Source organism: Cebus imitator, unplaced genomic scaffold, assembly GCF_001604975.1.
Source record: "Cebus imitator isolate Cc_AM_T3 unplaced genomic scaffold, Cebus_imitator-1.0 Scaffold125, whole genome shotgun sequence".
NCBI lineage: Eukaryota > Metazoa > Chordata > Mammalia > Primates > Cebidae > Cebus > Cebus imitator.
Genome location: NW_016107440.1, coordinates 3,269,507 through 3,285,091, shown reverse-complemented (window position 1 = coordinate 3,285,091; position 15,585 = coordinate 3,269,507). Strand labels below are relative to the sequence as shown.

The following is a 15,585-nucleotide window of genomic DNA, read 5'->3' as shown; positions in this document are numbered from 1 at the left end:
CATCTTCATATTTTCTCTTCCCTCAGTTGTCAACATATCTCGAGCAGGGAAGAGCTGCATAAATGAGGACATTTTCTGCAGATTTTGATTCTTCCCAGCTCGAAGTAAGCCTGACATAGGGATGGCTTATTCTCACTTCTACCTCAAACCTCATCATCAGAGGCTGCCAGGGTGAACTTGGAGCAAGAGATAAAAAACCTAGTGCTTAAAACAGGCCAGATCCTTTTGTGGTTCATAAGCATGATGATTGGGTTTCAGGCTCTTGTGTGAGATGTGCCTCGCTCAAACATTGTTATGACATCTGCACATTACCCATCTGATGGGAAGGAAAAGAAAAAAGGCCAGGCACAGCAGTTCATGCCTGCAATCCCAGCATTTTTAGAGGGCACGGCAGGAGGATCACTTGAGCCCAGGAGTTTGAGACCACCTGGGCAATATAGCAAGACCCCATCCCTACAAAAAAAAATTAATCAGGCGGGAGGATCACTTGAGCCCAGGAGGTTGAGGGTACAGTGGGTTATGTTTGTGCTACTGACCTGCAGCCTGGCAACAAAGCTAGACACTGTCTCAAAAAAAAAAAAACAGGCCACAGTGATTTCTAATTTTTGAGCATCTAATATGTGCCAAGCACTTCCAAGTATCCATCCTCTGGCATAATCTACACAACAATCCTGCAACATCGGCTCAGAGAAGTTAAGTAGCTTACCAGCTACCACAAAGCCAGAAAGGATCAAAGCTGGCATTTACACTGAGCATAGCATGACACCAGAGCCCATGCTTTTGCTCCTTAAAATCTTAGCTGCAGTGGGCAACGTCAAAACGGAGAAAAAGACCTTCAGGGAGATGACCCTGTTGTCTCTCAAGGCTGCCAACTCCAAAGGAGCCTCTTCTATCCCACATTTCCGGACTAGGTTTTCCACAGCTCCCGTTGCCACGGCATTAGGGGCTCTTACTACCATTTGAAAACCCAGAAGAGGAAAATAAGAGGGTTCAGCTCTTTGATTCAAGAACTGACCAGTTCAGGGGCCAAGCATGGTGGCTCACACCTGTAATCCCAGCACTTTGGGAGGTCAAAGTGGGCAGATCACCTGAGGTCAGGAGTTCAAGACCAGCCTGTCCAACACGATGAAACTTTGTTTCTACTAAAAATACAAAAGTTGGCCAGGCACAGTGGCTCACACCTGTAATTTTAGCACTTTGGAGGCCAAGGCGGGTGGATCATGAGGTAGGAGATCAAGACCATCATGGCTAACACGGTGAAATCCCATCTCTACTAGAAACACAAAAAGTTAGCCAGGCATGGTGGCACCTGCTTTGGTCAACTACTCGGGAGGCTAAGGCAGGAGAATCACTTGAACCCAGGAGGCAGAGTTTGTAGCGAGCCGAGATTGTGCCACTGCACTCCAGCCTGGGCGACAGAGCAAGTCTCTGTCTCAAAAAAAAAAAAAAAAAATTAGCCAGGCATAGTGGCTGGCACCTGTAATCCCAGCTATTCAGGAAGCTGAGGCAGGAGAATCACTTGAACCCAGAAGGCAGAGGTTGCAGTGTGCCGAGATCATGCCACTGAACTCCATCCTGGATAACAGAGGAAAACTCTGTCCAAAAAAAAAAAAAAAGAGCTGACCAGTTCTTTTAAAAGATCAATTCAATCTGGTCCTTGAATTGAGATTAGAAATTAGAGACAGATGATGGCACTTGCAGGCCTTGGAGTTATTCAGCTTCTTTAAGAAGTTCTGTTCACTTTTCAGACACGATCTCATTCTCCTTTCCAGGACCATAGTGGGAGAGCAGAGAGGGATAGGGACTGTTCTCTGCAGGGTCAAACGAGGAGTGAGGCTCATGTCCCCACCCCTGTGACAGAACCTGCTCCATCTTCTCTCTTCTCCTGCCTGCTATGAAAGCTAAGGCTATCACACCAGTGACACTCTTACAGGTAAGTTGGAATTTACATGAGGGCCATGGTTTGTCCCATCAAGTTTAAAAGATCAAGAAACAGGGCCAGGTGTGATAGCTCATACCTGTAATCCCAGCACTTTGGGAGGCTGAGGAGGGTAGATCACTTGAAGTCAGGAGTTTGAGACTAGCCTGGCCAACATGATGAAACCTGATCTCTACTAAAAATACAAAAATTAGCCGAGTGTAGTCCCAGCTACTTGGGAGAATGAGGTGGGAGAATTTCTTGAATCTAGGAGGCACAGGTTGCAGTGAACTGGGATTGTTCCACTGCCCTCCTGCGTGGGTGACAGAGTAGGACCTTGTCTTTAAAAAAAAATCAAGAAAAAAATAATCTCCTATGTCTGTAGACTATTAGAGCTGAGAAGGACATCCCTGTTCCAAGTTTATCCTCCCAGCAGCCACCTGGCATCTTCCAGAGGAAAAAACAGGAGCCCAGAGAGATGAAGCAAATGGAAGGGAAGGAGTTCCTGTACACAACAGGCTTTAGGCATCACAGCCACCTTTCCTGCTCCAGTGAGGAACATTTTCCATGGCCACTTGAATATGGTCAGCATATGGTGGTTCACCGTTATCTCGTTTGATTTGCTCCATGCCATGATCTGTGTCCCTCCAAAACTCCTGTTGAAATCATAACCCCCAAGGTGATGGTATTAGTAGGTAAAGTCTTTGGGAGGTGATTAGGTCATGAGGGTGCAGTCTTCAGAGTGAGATTAGTGTCCTTATAAAGGAAATCGCAGAGAGCTCATTCACCCCTTTTACCATGTAAGGATACAGCAAGAAGGTACCATCCATGAACCAGAAAGTGAGCCCTCACCAGACACCAAATCTGTCTTGAGCTTGGACTTCTAAGCATCCAGAACTGTGAGAAATAAATTTCTGCTGTTTATCAGCCAACCAGGTTATAGTCTATTCCTCAGTTTCCCCATCTGCTACATCCCCGTTTGTTACAGCAGCCCAAATGGACTAAGACACTCTGTGACTGTACTTGCCTTTAGTGCAATGGCACAGTGAAAAGAAAATGCCCTTTGGAATCAGACAGACTTGGGTTTAAATCTCAGTTCTCCTTGCAATGAATAGCTGTGTGATTTTAGCAGGTTACTTAATATTTCTTCAAACTCAAGGCTGAGAACAATCTGGACAGGCCCATTTTAAATCCAACACTCTCTGGTTCTCTGTCCTAGATTACTTAAAATAAGGTACTGGAGGACTCCAACTCATGGCTTTATGTGTTGATATTCTAGTACTTGTGTTTCAAATGTTTTTAACATTCAGCTTTGAATTCCGTATCTCAAATTTACCACGTTTTTATACTTAGAAACTATGGTTTATATCACATTGACCAGTTGTCAATACAGAGGGATCTGTTGGGAGTTCTGAAACAGAGACACGTACAAATTTCCAATTTGGCCAGACAACTCAAAGACGAAAGGAGAAGAGACAGAGCTCTTGCTTATGGAGCACATTCTTGAGTAACCAGCTTCCCATTTTGTAGGTGAGGCCGAAGACGTCAAACACTGTTTGTTTGGGCATCTGTGAATCAGCACTCCCAGCTTTTAGCCCAAACTTCAGAGGAAAATTCACTTGAAATTTCCAATAGTCCCAGCCTTTGGCAGCATATAAATAAAAAAGAAAGAAATGGCCTAGGGGTGCAATTCTAGAACATCTTAGCACAATCAGTACACTCAGAAATTGAGCACATTAGACACTATTGATTTGTTTATTTTTATTTAGTTAGTTAGCTTTTGTTTGAGACAGAGTCTTGCTCTCTCACCGAGGCCGGAGTGCAGTGGCACGATCTTGGCTCACTGCAACCTCCACCTCCTGGGTTCAAGCGATTCTCCTGCCTGAGCCTCCCGTGTAGCTGAGATTACAGGCATGTGCCACCACACTCAGCTAATTTTTGTATTTTTAGTAGAGACAGGGTTTTACCATGTTGGCCAGGCTGGTTTCCACCCGCCTTGGCCTCCCAAAGTTCTGGGATTATAGGCATGAGCCACCACACCCAGCCTAGACACTATTTAATAAGAATTCATCCAGTACTTTATTCATGTATTTAAACTAGACTCTCTACTTACCTGTCTTGTCAGAATCACTCTCAAACTCATAGGGCTTGGAGAGCTAAGTAACATTCTAAGAATTCAGGAGCTATAAGTTTTCATACTTAAGTCCTTCAGTATCCAACAGGCCTAAGTTTAAATCCCTGAGCAGGCTGGGCAAGGTGGCTCATGCCTGTAATCCCAGCCCTTTGGGAGGCCAAGGCAGGTGGGTCACCTGAGTTCAGGAGTTCGTGACCAGCCTGGCCAACATGGTGAAACCCTATCTCTACAAAAAAAAAAAAAAAGTACAAAAATTAGCCAGGCTTCGTGGTGTGTGCCTGTAATCCCAGCCACTTGGGAGGCTGAGGCAAGAGAATTGTTTGAACCCAGGAGGGAGAGGTTGCAGTGAGCCAAGATCGCACCACTACGCTCTAGCCTAACAGAGCAAGACTCCATCTCAAAAAAGTTTTTTTCAAAAGATAAAACTCTTAAGCAAAGGTTGTAGAGATCTGGGGAGTATTGGGACTAATGGATTTGGGGTTTGGGGATAGGGGTGATGAAAATATTCTAAAATTGATTGTGGTGATAGTCGTACAAATTGGTGAATATACTAAAAATGATTGAAGTGTATACTTTTGATGGGTGAATCATATAAAATGTGAATTATATCACACTAAAGCTATTAGAAGGCTGAGCAAGTGTAGCAAAGTACCTGGTGCTGACTTACAGTAGATGCTCAATTAATGGAATCCGTTATTGTCAGAGTAGCTGTGGTAATAATAGCGTTGACCATAATGGCAGTGAAATTATTCCCATATCCTCCATAAAGTTTCTTAATCTGGCATACCCCCAAATCTCCTTTCTTCTCTAGATTATTATCTAGACAAGATATGTAAATAATTTCATATGGTTATCTATTATTTCATTTGAAATTTTGAAAGATGAATGACCTCTCTCTTTTTGTGATTGCTCTTCTGTCGTTGTCCGGAACATTAAGTTCACATCTTCTATTCAACTAGTTTCATCGTTATAAGTAACTTTGTTTTTGTTTATATCATCTTTCAAGTAGACTGTGGACTCCCCCGACCCTCAAGGACAGGGACAGTATCTCTCCCACAAAAACTTGCACTTGGGAAGTGCTCCATATTATTTCTGTGCTGTATTTTATTGTTAGATCTGTTGGAAATATAAAACGAACCTCCTTATAGCCTCTTTTCTTTCTCAGTTTCCCCACCTGTCCTTTTTTTTCTGGTTTCTAGTTGTGTTTCAATCATCTTTCTACAGATGTGAAAATCAAGCAGTCTCTAAACATGGCTGTTACCCCTTTGAAGCAGGCAATACCCCAAAGTCAAGAGGAGGAAATTATTGTTCCAGCTGAGAGGTCATTTGTTAGAGAGCCTTGCATAGGAGGGTAAACATGACATCCTCTCAAAATGCTCCTTGCAGGAAGACTAATAAATGTGACCCCAAGGAACCCTTTCTACACAGGATCTTGGGCTCCAAAACTGGCTTCCAAGGAGTTTTGAGTCCTTCTATTAGGTTGGTACAAAAAATAATTGCTTTTAATGGCAAAAACCACAATTACTTTTTGCACCAATCTAATACTTGCCAAAGATCTCCTTCCCTTGTAGGACCTTTGTTCAATGTAACTACAGGGCATCCTTCCTACCAAAGCAAAGAAAACAACAGAAATCAAGCAGTTACATTATAAAATGAGGCTTGTCACCTACAGGAAACAGAACAATGGTTAAGAAGGAATCTGAACATGTTTATTATGTGTTATAGAACCCACAAACTGGCAGACTATGTCCTCAACCTACTGCCACCAAATGTCATCTGACACATGTGACTAAGAATGGCAGGAGTGAGCTTCCAAAATGCTGTTCGTTGAAGAAGCTCCACAGATTACTTTGGGGTACTACTTGTGGGGTTCAATAGCAGGTCAGTTTGCTTTGTATCTCTAACAAATGACCTAGACCCATCTCCTGATGAGCAACTGAGTGTATCAGAATGCTTTTAGCTGCAAGTAACAGAAACCCCTGTTCAATCAATAAAGAACTTAATTATCTCACATAACAGGAAGGCCAGTAGAAATGCAGGTTTCAGAATTGATTGATTTTGGTGGCTTGGCAGTGTCACTAAGGACTCAGGTTATTTTCATATCTCTTCCCTGTCATCCTCAGGGTTGGCTTTAATAATACACTGGCAGAAATAATCCTTAGCATCTCATCCAGACCCTTTGTCATCTTCTAGGAGCAAGAAAGCCTTTCCCTGAGACCTTTCCCCAGTCAAAGCCACTCTGGGGTTGAGGGTGAGGTCAGCTCTCCACAGGCACATGGTTACATGGGGAATGGAGGATACATGAACAAGATTGGGGTTTTGTTAAAAAAAAAAGTTGGGGGGAATAGAGTGATCATTGCAGAAATCATGCTAGGATACATGGAATAACTATTGAGGGGTTAAATGCCTGTAGGAACATGTAGGCAGGAATTGCATTGTCCTCAGACTGAGTAATGATACAGCTTACCCTCCCTTCGAGACAACACAAAGCAGTCTGTCTTAAGCACGCTAAAGGAAAGTCATTTCATCCCAAAGCTGTGGCAGCAATGAGTGGAAGTGACATGAAGAGAGCTGGCGGATGGGTGAAATCGTATGACAATTACTCATTCTGACCCACAAGCTTCTGCAAGGTCCTGAGCTGTCTCCCTGCCCATGGGGAATGGCGAGGAAGGGATGTGTCACTGGCTGTTTCCAGCAACACTGTGACTGCCTGATAAACCAAGTGTGAGTGTCCCTGGCTTATTAAGTTAATGGAAGAAGTAAAGTTTTTTTCTACATGCAGAATGGACCCAAGCTGAGTTCACAGGCAATAGCCAACTCAAAGCAGGATGACAAGTTTCCCTTGGAAGTGGCCTGACATCACTATCTCCACACTCTGTGATGGGCATGATTTGACACTTTTCTAGCCCACGATGATTAAAAGACAGAAATGTCTATTCCTTCCCATCGAAGACTTTGTAGGAACTATTATTATTCATTATAATGGCTTACCTAACAGTTAACAAAACAACTTCCCATAAATGATCCCATTCATATTCATATAACTTAGGTATTTGTTGATATCCATCCCTTTATAGTTGAGGAAACTAACACTCAAGGAAGTTAAATAACCCAATCAAGATTACACAGTTGGTGAATAACTCGAACTATACCCAGGATGGCCTTTCATAGAGGTAGAACATCAGCTTGTCTTTATTGCACGATTTGTGGCATCCCTGAGGCCCTGAAGAGTTGTGGAGGCTATCTTCTACCTTGATCTGAAATTGAGCTTGACATACTGACTAGCAGGAGCATCCTCTTGAGCTAAGGTACCACGTCTCCAAATGAGTCCTATCCAGAGGTCCATGTACTCCCTGGAAAATGAAAAAGAAACTGGAATTCTATTCTCTGCCAATTATACTTTGGTCTCTCAATGCTTTCCCTTCAATCCAGAGCTATACAGCCAGCTCTCACATGAAAATCAGAAGGCCGGGGTCCATGGAAAGAAAGTTACTTAGACCTAAGGGAATGAGATCAGTTATGAGAAGAAGGAAGAGATGCTACAGGATTGTATCCCCTTTCTTATAGGAGTGCCTTGGGCTGCTGGAAAAAGAAAAGGGAGCCTTAAAACCCAAAGGACAGACAAAAAGGAAATGACTCCGAGCCTATAGGAAAACCCAAAGGAATCTGAGTTACACCCGTGAGTGATGAGGCTTTCTTAAGACCCTAAGTTTCAATCATCAGCACAACCTGCCAAAGACATTGAATTGAACATTCAGAACTTCCCAGTCTAAACAGCGGCAGGCAGAGGTCCCAGCTCCATCTCCAGGGGGACCCTCTGGGCGCTGTCTTCGGTGCTGAAGTGGCATAGCCTGATGCCTGGAACATACCAAGGCAGGAAGGACCTTTCCAGGATGCTCCATGCTTGGCCTCTGAGTTAGCTTCAAGGTCATAGCAATCCCTAACCCTGGAATTCAGCTGCTTAAGAGGCAGAATTGGGGCAAAGCATCTAAATCTCCACCTCTAGTTTTACTCCCACCTCTGACATCAGCTTCTTGAAGGAGAAGAAAAATTATTTTTAAAGCTTCAAGAATTGTACCAGCCATGCCGGGCATGGTGGCTCATGCCTGTAATCCCAGCACTTTGGGAGGCCGAGGCGGGTGGATCGCGAGGTCAAGAGATTGAGACCATCCCAGTCAACATGGTGAAACCCCGTCTCTACTAAAACTACAAAAAATTAGCTGGGCATGGTGGCGCGTGCCTGTAATCCCAGCTACTCAGGAGGCTGAGGCAGGAGAATTGCCTGAACCCAGGAGGCGGAGGTTGCAGTGAGCCGAGATCACGCCATTGCACTCCAGCCTGGGTAACAAGAGCGAAACTCCGTCTTAAAAAAAAAAGAATTGTACCAGCCAAACTACCAGGTGAGATACTTTGCCAATAACATTCCAAAAGTCTACTTATCTACTCCCATTTTCCCTCTCCATGGATCTTCCTTTCCGTGTCTCAAATGCTGCTCTCTTATACTGGGCCTCATCCACAACCCACTTCCAACATCATCTTGGAAGAGGATCTGGGAGACATCTTTTTAAACCAGGAATGAATTTAAAACAGTGTGTGCCTCCATTTAAAACCTTACATTCATCCTGGTGCAATGGCTCATGCCTGTAATTCCAGCACTTTGGGAGACCGAGGTGGGAGGATCACTTGAACTCAGGAGTTCAAGACCAGCCCGGACAACATGGAAAAAGCCCATCTCTACAAAAAAAAAAAAATACAAAAATTAGCCAGGCTTGGTGGTACACACTTGTAGTCCTTGCTACTCAGGAGGATGAGATGGGAGAATTGCTTGAGCCCAGGAGTTTGAGGCTGCAGTGAGCTATGATTGTGCCACACCACTCTAGCCTGGGTGACAGAGCAAGACCCTGTCTCTAGAAAATATAAAGGAAAAAAATGAAAACCCTTATGTGCCATGGAATGAAAGATTACTGTCACTTAGGAAATGTATTTTTAAGGCAATAAGGAAGGATATTTCTCAAGGCTTATAATGCCACACCCACGGGCAGCTTCCTGTTGTCCTTACATATAACCAGCGCTCATTACCATCATCATTGCACAATGTAAAGGGTTTTGGTATTATAGGGGTAAGAACACATTTAATTTACTGTCAACCAAGAATATTTAGTTATTCAAGTGAAACACAAGATTGACCAAGACACAAGCTCTGTTCTCAAGGCATTCCCAACTTAGTTGGGAGAATGAGTGGTGGATTGCAAACTGATAACTTACATACCAAGACATAAGCCAAGATTCCTAGGAGTCCAGTGACTTGCCTAGAGAACCTTGGCATAGATCTTGAGAAGAAATTTATTAGATCAGCAAAAGGGGAAACAAAAAAAGTACAAGTTTTAAGGTTAGAAGACCTAGGCTCCAATCCGAACTCTGCCAACTAGAATGTGATCTTAGAGCAGTCATTTTTAACTTCTTTTTATTTATTTGTAAAATGAGAAGAAGAATAATTCCAGAGTTACCAAGTTGCCATAGAGATGAATTGATGTAATTTAAAAAATACTTTATAAACTGCAAAGCACCATTTTTTAAAAAAAGTTAACCATTTCTAATTGTTCAAGTGACAATGCCCAAGCTTGTATGTAAGTGCAGTGAAGGCAGGGCCAGTTCCCCCTAACTAGTTATGGCACCTGGCATAGCATCATGTTCCCAGAGACATGTATCAAGAGCCTTTTGATTGCAAAAGAGCTCTGACTTGGGGAAGAAAAAGTACAATGTTTGTCCTCAGTGGCCAGTTCTGCCCAAGCCACCCCTGGGATGTGGGGTGGAGAGGTACAATGGAAAAAAGGCAACTCTCACAGGAGGTGTTGGCCTACAACATTAGCTCCAGATGGAATTTCAGCTGGAAGCATACAGAAGCAGCTGAGCTCAAAGAAACGACTGAGGTTTTCTGGACCTCCTCTCTGGCTGGTGGATGAGATGCATCAGAGAGAAACAGAGGACAGGTGGTGCAGGCAGAAGGTAAGGAGAAGGGATGAGTAGAAGCAAAAGAGAGGTCACAATGGAGGGTCACATTCCAAATCTTTTGCTTGGGTGGAAATTTTTAAGGAATACAACTGTCACTGTGTGTCTCTCCATCCTCATGAAGAGATACTTTTTAGAAAGAAGATAAACCACGGATTATTAAAGTTGGATGAGATCTTTAAAATGATCTAATCCAACATCTTCATTGCTCAAATAAGATTAGGGCCAAGAGAGGTGAAGTTCAAAGTCAAAAAAAAAAAAAATGAGTTCCTGATGAAACAGAATAATGAGTCAAATCTTCTGATCCACAGGTCAGTTTGTTTCTCACTACTCAATAATTGAAAGAAGGCAAAGTCTGAGGTGCTGTAACAAATAAACACAACACTGTAGAGACCTAATAAATAAATAAGGGGTTTTCCTCTATGTTAATGTAACAGTCACAATATGAGTGGCATATTGGTTTGAATTCTCCAGGAAATAGACTAATTAGAAGACTTGCATGCTAAAGCTTTACTGAGGAGTACTCCCTTGAGCAACATCTGGGCAGAGAGATTGTTGCAGTTGCACCAGAAGCTTCAGCCAATGACACATGGGGCTCTGATGTCCCATTAGAGTTGTCCAAAACTGAGGCATGGAGGCCAGGACCTTTAACTTAGCACTGTCCAATCATTGGATGTGGGATGCTTCTCGAGGAGGGGGTGGAACTTCTGGTGAGGCAGCTCTCTTTGGCCAAGAGCAATTCCTAAAGAGGAATTCAAATGCAACCCACCAGCACCTAATGCTCCCAGCAGCTGGGAGAATGAGTGCTTCAGGACTAAAGGGGAAGACCTGGGAAGCCCTACCACAGTATCCACTACAGTAATCCAGATTTTCAGTGGGAAGTAGGACAGCAGCTTTTCTCCACATGGCGATTCAGGGATCTAATCACTGTTCAACCATCCCTTAAGAATCATCGTTATCTACATGTCCAAAGCTGGTCATCATCATGTCTAGATTTATGCCATGGGAAAGAGAAATACAGCATGATAGAAACACACTACTCTCTTAATAAACAGACCTGAAAGTGGTTCAGATTCAACTGACAAGAACTCAGTCACATGACCACACTTAATAGCAAGGTAAGCTGGGAACTGTCATCTTGCTAGACAGCATCGGCCCAGCAATGATTCTGCTATTATCAGAGAACATATTAAGAAAGAAGTCCCTAAAGTGCCATTTATTTTTCACTGAATACATGCTTAAAATGATCTCTTGGTGTTTTAATCCCTCTTTTTGGGGGTGGGTAACACATACTCCTTGAGCTTCTTCTACCCTATTATTCTTCCTGAAGCCAAATTTACTCCAGAGGTAATCACTACCTCCAGTGGTCAAGCCAGACTGTTCTCTGGAAAGGGGTCTTTCTCAACTGCCCTTGGAGTGATCCAGAAAACTATCAAAGATCCCTTTAGGGACTATCACTCTATTCTAGAAAAAGCCCAGTTCTAGATTTCTCCAGGAAAATCTGCAGGGTGCAATGACTTCAAGTCTGTACCCCTCCTTCTGTGAGTGTCATCCCAGGGTGAGCTACAGAGACTGGCCTAGGATGCCTTGCCTAAGTCATAATTTATAAATATTCTGTATATCTCTCCTCCAAATCTGTCTGATCATAAGCAGTATCTCCCTCAATACCCAATATGACCTGATCCCACTTATTTTATATCAGAACCCTGTAACCAAAGTGCTGTTGAAGAAAGAATAGACGTTTTCAAGATCCAGGGGGGGACTTCTGAGTCTTTTGTCTAAAACCCTAGAACTGTTTTGATAGTTCTGGTTCTCTGCAACTCAACAAAACCCTCAGAGATTACAATGTGGAAGCATTTTTCATTCTTTCTGTTTATAATCCTATGGTCATACTAACCCCAGAAGGCATCCTTCTCCTGGGTCTCCAATCTGGAGAATGAGGAATGAGGACCTGCATTCGAGGTGTTTCTAGCAGTCATGTAGGGGGCACCACTGGAGTCAGAAATGTCTGTCTATGACCATGTGACCAGCCTACCCTGCCCAGGACTAGGAATAAACTAGGAATAATCGGGCCAATTCTTTTTTTTTTTTTTCTTTTTTGAGTTGGAGTTTCTCTCTTTTTGCCCAGGCTGGAGTACAGTGGCACAGTCTCAGCTTACTGCAACCTCTGCCTCCTGGGTTCAAGTGATTCTCCTGCCTCTGCCTCCTGGGTTCAAGTGATTCTCCTGCCTCAGCCTCCTGAGTAGCTGGGATTACAGGCACGTGCCACCACACCCAGTTAATTTTGTATTTTTAGTAGTGATGGGGTTTCCCCATGTTGGCCAGGCTGGTCTCAAACTCCTGACCTCAGGTCATCTGCCCGCCTCAGCCTCCCAAAGGGCTGGGATTACAGGCGTGGGCCACCGCACCCAGTTAATTTTGTATTTTTAGTAGTGATGGGGTTTCCCCATGTTGGCCAGGCTGGTCTCAAACTCCTGACCTCAGGTCATCTGCCCGCCTCAGCCTCCCAAAGGGCTGGGATTACAGGCGTGGGCCACCGCACCCAGTTAATTTTGTATTTTTAGTAGTGATGGGGTTTCCCCATGTTGGCCAGGCTGGTCTCAAACTCCTGACCTCAGGTCATCTGCCCGCCTCAGCCTCCCAAAGGGCTGGGATTACAGGCGTGGGCCACCGCACCCAGTTAATTTTGTATTTTTAGTAGTGATGGGGTTTCCCCATGTTGGCCAGGCTGGTCTCAAACTCCTGACCTCAGGTCATCTGCCCGCCTCAGCCTCCCAAAGGGCTGGGATTGCAGGCGTGGGCCACCGCGCCTGGCCTATTGGTCGTATTCTTACTGTGAGCACCAGTGAGATCAATCCCTCCTGAAAGGGTCCTTAGAGCTTTAGGTGAGTACAGCTCTACACATGAAGAAATTCTTCTAGATATCAGCATCCTCACTTTGGTTGAGTCCATTTTGGCAACTTACAATGTTTACATCCATTAACTCAATGGTTTCAAAAAAAAAAAAAAAAAAAGATGCAGGCAGCTACCCCAGGGGATATGCAGAAAACCATCCATGGAAGTGCAGGAAAAAAAAATATCAGAGCCTCCTTATAAACTAAAATGTCATAAAGTTAGCTTTATTAATAGTCAATATGTGGGTTGATATATCGAATATTAATACCCAAAAAGTCCTATCGATCACATTGAGGACGTTTTTATCTGTGTGTCAGTAGCCCAGGTGTCACTTCCAGAAAATACATTATCCTGAGGGAAGAGCAAGAGTTCCACAACATGAGGGGTAAAGGAAGTTGCAGATTATACAAACGAGTTTTAATTAAACTCACCCCTCACAAAGTGGATCCTTGGCTTAGAAAGATTCCTGCAAAGAAATCCCTAATGAAAGTGAATAGCAGTAACACAAGCAACCAGAGCAGGTGGAGCTGACATGTCTACTCCTGGTTAGAGCTCTTTGCAACCACATGGCAAGATTACAGTGATGACTTACTCAGATCCAATGTGAAGTTGGCCAAAAATTTTTTTTAATTATCACCATGGTTAAAAATGTGATTTAACATCTACTGTTGTAATAATGGACCTTACCCTAAGTGTATATTAAGACTTGAGATATTTGGCTAATGGTATAAGTGGATTATAGAATTTACAAGTACATAAATATACATACACTGGGGGTGCACAGTAAGATTTTTACTAATGGGGATCATAAAAAGATTTAGAAAACATTGTCATAAGTCATCTAAGCAATTCTTTTTCTAATTTTTATTTTTTTGTTCTGAGGTACAGGTGCAGGATGTACAGGTCATAATCACACCACGAGTCATATTATTTTGCAGATGAGAAAACTGAAGCTCAGGGCGGCAAAAATGCCCAGAGTCCATCAGCTATAGGATTTATGTGGAAGCAAAGACTAGCCAATGGAACTGGTACCCCAAAAGCTGAGTGAGCAATTCAGGGAGACATCTGTGGAAATTAAAACGGAAACTCCTCCCCCAAAGCTACTGAGTCCTAGGCTCTCTCCTGTTCTGTTCCAAACAGATTACGCCAGGAAAGACAGCACCACAAAGAATAGCTCATCCCATCATCCCTGAATGATGTCGTTTTGAACCCTAGAAGCCTGCAGAAATGTCACCCTTTAAGAGAAAAGCAAGCATTTGCCCTAGGATGCTTTAAAGACCCTGTCATCATCACCATCAACAAACACTTACAAATGTCGCCTTACTATGTAGGTCTGAAGCAGGAAGAGAGATCACAATCCCGGGAGATTCAATCTGACTGCAAAAAAGGGCTCTGATCTGGGCAAAAGCCAAGGTTTCTCACATTCATCCCTTTGGGGCTCACAATGTTTAAAAGTAAATTTCCCCCCACCACTAATACCCACTGGGTGGAACTAGTCATGGGAAGAATGGAAACCCATTTCCCTCTGCGGCAATCCGCTCTGCCTCCCAAAGCTCAGAAATGTGCTGTGCTCAGCATTTCTGTGCTGATGCAGCATCCATGGTAGAAAAGGCAGGGGCGGCCGCAGCGCCGCAGCAGCAGTTGCTCTAGGGGGTGGAAATCAGATTGCACCATTCCTACCTCATTTGGCAGCAGAGGCACCGAGTCACAAGGAGGATGAGGTTCTAGCCCAGAAGCAGCTGGGCTATGTCATTCTAAAGACGGTGAGTAAACTGGGTATTCACTGGGGCATCAGGTTTTCATGCTGTTTCCCTGAGTGAAGAATCTGGGTCTAGAAGGGCGTGTGTGTGTGTGTGTGTGTGTGTGTGTGTGTGTGTGTGTGATGGTACACATGTATGGCACTTCACTGAGCAGCAATACTGGCAAAGCTGTGAGTGCAATAATGAAATAGATCATAGTGTTTTCAAGCTGGAAGGGGTCAGAAATCAGGTATGCAAGTCCCTTGCTTCACAGAAGAGGATTCTGAGGTTCAGAGAGGTAAAGCCGTGAGATTACAAAGCTTGTAAGTGGCCAGCTCTAGAACCCAGTGCTCTGATTCCCCGTACAGGATCCTTCCTATTGCTTTACATGGATAAGCGGTGACTGCCTCTGTGCCAAGTGACCTGTATCCCAGGGCATGAGACTGAAACCTGCAGTTGCAGCATGAATGTCACTGAGACATGTCCCAATGTTTCCAGTAAACATGGGAAGCCATTTCTGAGTAACGGCAACCTGGGGCTCCGCAGCAAAACAGCGGCACATGTTTGCTATAAATTGCTCCAGTCCTAATGGCTGCCTCCTCCCCGGAGGTTATTCTCTGGGTCACGTTGCAAACACAGCGTATATGGCACCAGCAAGTCTTCCCAGCAGAGTCAAGTGGGCTGTTGGTAGGGCTGGAGAGTGTGTTTCATCAATGATATCCTCCTTTTCTTACAACAAATATATTTGCTGAACGCCATCCACATGTCAGGCCGTGTGCAAACCACTGTCATGTTCTTTATGTCATTTAACGCTCGCCACGGCTTTGTGAGGTATTACTATGCATACCTGGCCAGAAAGCAGACTGAACCTAGGTAAGGTGAAACAGTGA

The 15,585-nt window shown here is 43.9% G+C and overlaps 1 non-coding gene across 1 annotated transcript; it reads left to right on the top strand.

Annotated features, from left to right (window-relative positions):
* Positions 1-219: 219 nt before the first annotated feature.
* Positions 220-322, top strand: LOC119472980. The gene has a single exon (XR_005202149.1). It is a non-coding gene; the product is annotated as a small nucleolar RNA U13 (small nucleolar RNA).
* The last annotated feature ends 15,263 nt before the right edge of the window (positions 323-15,585 follow it).